A 6,305-nucleotide genomic window follows, 5' to 3' on the forward strand; every position below is an offset into this window, starting at 1 on the left:
GGCGTCTGCGACACGCCGAAGGACATTTCACGGATCATGTCGATCATCTCTCCACTGCAGATGTGTTCACTGTTGACTGAGAGCCATTGTCTGCTCCCAATAAGGACTCCCTTGTGACGGAGATTCTGCCTTGAACTGCTGGAATAAATGCATAATAACAAGCCGCATCTGAACATCCTTGGTGATAATTCATCTATTTATTCATGTGTCTCGCTTGTTGTTTGTGATCCGCCGTGTAAACACAGATGAAGCAAGCAGCCCATTAAGGAAGCAGATTGTGTTGTTGGGATGTGTTTGTTCAGATCTTCACTGCCATCAGCCGGCTGGGTTTTGCAGTGACCAGGTGAAGCCACTCAAACTCCTGAGCAGCAGAGCAGAAGAGCATGGAACAGCAGGCAACATCAGCTCAATAGTTAGCAGCTCCACGCCTCAGAGTTCAGTGGTGGAGGAACCACAGGTGAACACATGCACCACTGGTGGTGACTGGACGTTTCATGTTCAGTCCTTCCTGTTTGACTGGAACACCTTTACCCTCCAAACTGAAATCCTTTGTAACTTCCTTGCTGTGAGGCGGCAGCTCTGGATGTCTCTCCTCATCCTCAGTATCTGAACCTTTGTCTCCATATCCAGAGCGACGGCAGCCACCGGAACCGTCCGCTCCAACAGCCAATGAAATCATGAGGGAGTGATCAGGTGGCTGAGGCCACGCCCACAACCAGCTGCCAGCATCTTCCTCAGGGTGATGAGGCAGAGGAGGGAGTCTGTTCTCCTGGAGCCAGCGACTGTGACTCGTGCTATTAATGAAGTCGTGTCTCTGATGGTGTTTAATGGCTTATGCAGCCTATTAATAATGTTGGCCAGCGACTGACTGCTGAAGTCAGGCCACACTTATCAGCCAGACAATGGTTTTGGTTCCTCAGAAGAAGAAAATATGGGGTCTCAACTGGACAAGGTCTGATATTTTTCACAGCTAAAATATTAGCACTTGTTCAAACACAACTGCTGGCGGTGTTGGAGACGCTCCTGTCTGTGACTCATGCTTGTTTTGTGAGACCTAAACAAATAAATCTTCAGTTCGACGGGCAGATTTTGGTGGTAAAAGTGGAGGTGAAAGTCAGGAGGAGTCGTCTCCATCTTGTCAGCAGCTCAGCAGTGGCGTGCTGGTCACCACCAGAGCCATGAATGTGTGTCCAGGTGCGACTGTGAGGGGCTGATGTAGAGCACGATGACCCCGGAGTGGATCATCATCAGTGTGTGTGTGCGCCAGTGGAGGCGGGTCTCAGAAGAGAGCGAGGTCTTCTCAGTCGCAGCTGTGACCTCGGCACGTCTGGAGCCTGGCTGCTTTTGTCGGAGGCTGACAAATGTGTAAAGCTGCTGCATAAACACACAGGTGCCACCATGAATCAGAGGTCGCTCGGCGACTCGATGAGCTCCTGTAGTGTTTCTGACCCTGAGCCTCCTCTATGAGACGGAGATGGACGTCTGGAGGAGAACTTGAGCCATGTCCCACTGTTTCTAGATTCCTCTGTTCAGATATCAGGAGGTGGCAGGTCTCGAGCAGCACCTGGGTAAAGCATCGCTCCTTAAGCTGCCTCTGGACGTGGCAGCATGTGATGCCTTGAACTGAATGAAATCTTCAGGAGCCATTTCTTCCACTCCATCCTGATCTTCCATAGCAGCTCTGAGTCCTCGCAGCAGTTGTTTTCCCAGTTGCTGTTGCAGACAGGAAACAGACCGTTGGCACCATCCTGTTCCTGCTGCCCGTGTTGGGAAGCCTTGCTCTCTGTCAGTGAAGCTGAGTCCGACATTGTAGGAGGGAACCTCAGTGATCTCCATCTGTGGAACACGTCCTGCTGCTGCTCTGATCAGTCTCTTTATTGAGTAGCTTCAGCTTCTCTGGAGACCAGAGCTGGAGGCTGGTGGTGTGTGGAGTCAACTGCACCTGCATCAGTCGTGGTTTGGAGCTCACTGAAGAATCTTTTTCAAGAATGAGTTTAGCCAGTGGAGCGCTCTCATAACTAATGTTTTTCACCTCAAGTCTCCTTTTTCTTTTACTTATAAAATGTTTTTCCAACACTGTGTCAACATTTCTCGCATGTAGTGATAAATACAATGTAAAAATTATCAATATCTGGCAGAAGAGACTTCAGAAACATCTGAAAAACAGGTTCAGTGTGGAGCCTCTGATAACTTTCTGAAATGATGTCCACAAGGTGGCAGTGCAAACTTGTTCTCAAAGCCATGTTTTCCCTCCTGATGTTCATATTTGTTCCAGCTCTAGTCGACATTCCAATTCAGCGAGTCTCACATTCAGTTCCAGCCAATTATTTCCTCCATATTGGCCCAGCTCCACCAAACAGTTCCCTCATCGTACATGACCCATCTTCATAATTCATCTCCCAACCCTGATTCAGAGCGACGCCTGCTCATGACCAAACTTTCTCCCTGCACATCATCTCCAGGCTTTAACCATGGCTGTTAGCCGTATTTCCACGCTTTTATTTAGTAATAATGGATTAGATTATGGCTCTTTTTTCCCCCGACAGCCTTCAGCCGCAGGTTATGTAAGGAAGGAAACAGCACACCTCTGGATTATTGAGAGGCTCATTTGCATCGCGAAGTGCTAATATCCTGCAGTACTGTTATGAAGTTAGATGAGGCGGAAGGAAAGAAAAGGAAGAGAAATCCTTCAGAATCGTCTGCTCACTCTTCCTGGAGAAGGTTTTCAGAGAAGACACCACCACAGCCTCAGTATAAGTCTCAATTGATGGCCTGTTTTTCCCAATAAACATAAACTTGGTTCAAGAGGCGACGTTTCCATACACGCCTGAGTGGACCGGGACGTAATGAAGGATTGACTAATACAAGGCGCCAACATAAACACCTGTTCAGTTGCTTGGTAACGTGTGATGCTGCTCATCTGAAGCATTAGATGTGGTGAGGACGGGTGACTGAATCTGGCGTCGGAAGGAGGGACATTTAAAGTGGCGTCTGTGTGGAGTTTGAAGACGCCATGTTGATGTCACTGGCTTTTACTTTGAGAAACTTGGAGCCTCACAAACCACTTGCCTCTTTGACGTTGCATGCTTGTCTGGAATATAAGCAGCTACAGCAGCGGTGTTGCGCTACATTGTTTCACTGTGTAGCTCAAAAGAGCCACATCCTACGAATGTGTCAGGCTGTAAGCCTCACCTGAACAGCTGGTCACCTGACTTAGCGGCAGTATAGTGTGTCACAAGGTTGCTGGTTTGTGTCCGGCGTATGTCTCTGGTGCATGTATTTTTAAAATTCATACATTTTACCGTGATCCCCTCGACTCCCACCCCGGCTTGGAGCACATGCGGCGAGGTTTATTGTTGATGTTTCAAAGTTAAACGCAAATCTTTGATCAATATTTTGAAATTTCGCGGGAATAGCTGTTACTTTTTCGTCTTATTTCCTGGATAAATGGTCGTCTCAATAGCAACTTGACCAATATCGCAGTCGGTTCTGCGGCTCATTTGGTGAAGAGCTGCATGAAACTGGGGGAGCCGCAGGTTGGCCAGACCTGACCTACTGGATGAGAGTGCGGCCCTTTTTGCAGAGGAAATGCAAAGGTTTTTCATTGCTAAAACGCTCCGGAAGCCATCTTGGATTGTCCGCTCAAGGGTGGCGAGGTTCCTCTGACTTTCCCCAAAGACCACAGATCTTTATCTTCAAGGAAGAGTGCAGCTAAATTCTGCTGACACAGATGAATGGATGATGAATACTTCCACCTTAGACACCGTTTCTCCTCAGATCTGATGATGTTCCTTTGGCTGCCAGGCATGTTTCCGTGCAAAAAGAAGAACTCAATAAACAAGATCAGATTTCCCATACAGCGAACCAACCCGTTGCCGTGGCAACCATCGCCACATCATTGCCCCGCAGAAGCCTTCAGTGTGGATGCTGGAGAATGCGATGAGTCTGGGGAGGTGACACATGAGTGACAAGGAAAAAAAACAGAGTGGGTGACACGGTGGGTCGACACGTGACATCTGGAGGGTCTTTTAGGGGGAATAAAAACAGATACATAAACAGCTGTTTAACTGGGCTGCGCTCTTGCTAAATTATACACTGATCAGCCAAAACATTATGACCAGCAGCCTGATAGTGTAGGTCTTGAAACAAAGCAGAGGGGAGTCAGTGGAAGCAAGCAGCCACTGGGGGGCGAGTAGAGTCAGCTCACATGGTCCGCCCTGCCTGCACTCTCTTCTTCACTCCTCCTCCTAACTTTAAATCTCTATACCATCAGCAAACATCATGGTGGCGACTCCTCCCTAACCTCCTCTGTCCACAGGAAACAAGAAAGAGCTTGGATAAACACATGGACAACTGCCTCAGACTTTCAGTCTTCATCTGATTTGACTTTTCAATTCAACATTCACCTCACTGGCCTCACAAAACCTCCATTTTCCTCCTGTGATTTCATTATTGCTACTTTAATTTGCAAGCTCACCTGAGCACAAACAAGGAAGACTTGGTTGAACTTTAACCAGGTCAAACATGGCGGCTCTGTTGGTCCAGGGGTGAAGTGAATACACTGGGAAGGTGGTGTGTTTTTCCTGTGCAAAAACAAGTGGAAATTGTGTCTCAAAAATGGAGACATCAAGTTCTCTCCTCAGTCAACAAGACATTGAAGAGCTGGAAACAGCGCACATGATGGATAATGAGGAGAAGCGGCCGAGCGATTCCTCCTCGAGCCTCACAGAAGAGGAAACACTTTTAGGTTCGGCTAATCGTCGACTCTCACAGTAAGTGAGGGACGAGCAGGAGGAGGGAAAATAACACGTCTCTGAGCGTTTTGACGTGAGGGAGAAGAAAACTGGTGAGTCCCAGTGAGTGGGTTGCTTTGTCGCGACGTGATTGGTTTGGCATTTCAGGCGTTGTTTGATCCCTTAAATCGATAAGAGACAACTTCTTATTTTTAAAAATTTAGAATCTCAATTCTTCCGTTTGTCGACCAACTGCGACTGAAGCATCACCAATAAAGTCTTCGCAAAGCCATGGCAAATAAAAATTCAATTTTGAAGTTTCATTTTCCAAAAACAGGCTTCTGTGGATCGACACTTTAGTTCACATGTTGCCGGTGAGTGATCTGCAAACAGAGCGAGTGAGGCAGCTCCTGAACTTGCCGATGACTTTTTGCCCTCCTCCCCAGAACTAGAGCGGATTGTTTACCTGGGATATTCCCGTATAGCAACAGTGAGAGCGGAGTAAACAAACCTCCTGTCACACAGCCTCCTCTGTCTCGACACTCAGTCTGTTTTGGAGCGTCTTGACAGCTGAGAGGAAGTGGCGGCGGTTAGCAGACGGGATGGAATGGTGTCACCCAAACGCTATCAAAGTGTCACTGTACAACAACTGTGGTGTAAACTAGAGGAAGAAGGACACACGGCGAGTCAGACCTGGCTGAGCCGGACTCAACAGTGAAACGACCGACTGGTGCGGCCAGAATAAAGCATCACATTAAACCCCGTTTTAAAGTATGTTTCTTTACTTTGATGTTTTCTGGGATTGAAAATCTGAAAAGGAGTTTTTTTTTCATTTTTCCTTTTTTTTAATTTTTTTTATTTTATTAGCGACTTAAATTTTGCCCATTTATTCACCAAAAACAAACACTATTTAAAGCTATTTATTTCCCCCCAGTTTATTCATGTGGATCTTGGATCGCCCAGAAGTCTTAGAACTTAGTCTAGTTCTCTCATTTTAAATGAGGTTGTCGTGATGAGCGTGACGACAAAGCGTGTTCAAGGCGCACAAAAGGTTCATTGGGAGAGCAGCTGACATCACAGTCAATTGAATCCACCCAAGGATCTCCGGTGGAGCCAGAGTCCAGGTCGCCATGGTTACACGGAGATGCTGAACGTATGGATAAGGGAGTGGGTTGTCTGAAGTGCGTGTTACAACACTGCCCTCTAATGTCTGCGTGGCGAACTGATGTTTAGAAGGTTTCTGGTCAAGGTCTGTAGGTCACAGACGAGACTGGTCTAAAAGAGACTTGGAAAATAGCCACGTTTAAATGTGTCAGTCACCATTACAGACCTTTGGAATTTCGAGTTTTCAGTGCAAAACATGCTGACCATTTTTTTTTGGCTGTTTTGGGGAGAGATGTGCTGTAAAGATCTGCAGTTTATATACGTTTATATCGAGTTTCATTAGACTTGAATGACTTCACCTTCATGCCATTTAGTGGGAGATTTTACAAGGAAAGTACAGCGACATCTTTCTGAAAATGATCAAATCGCTTCCACAAAACTTGTTCATTTCATTGTGTGTGTGTACGT

The sequence above is a fragment of the Synchiropus splendidus genome, chromosome 16, assembly GCF_027744825.2.
Source record: "Synchiropus splendidus isolate RoL2022-P1 chromosome 16, RoL_Sspl_1.0, whole genome shotgun sequence".
NCBI lineage: Eukaryota > Metazoa > Chordata > Actinopteri > Syngnathiformes > Callionymidae > Synchiropus > Synchiropus splendidus.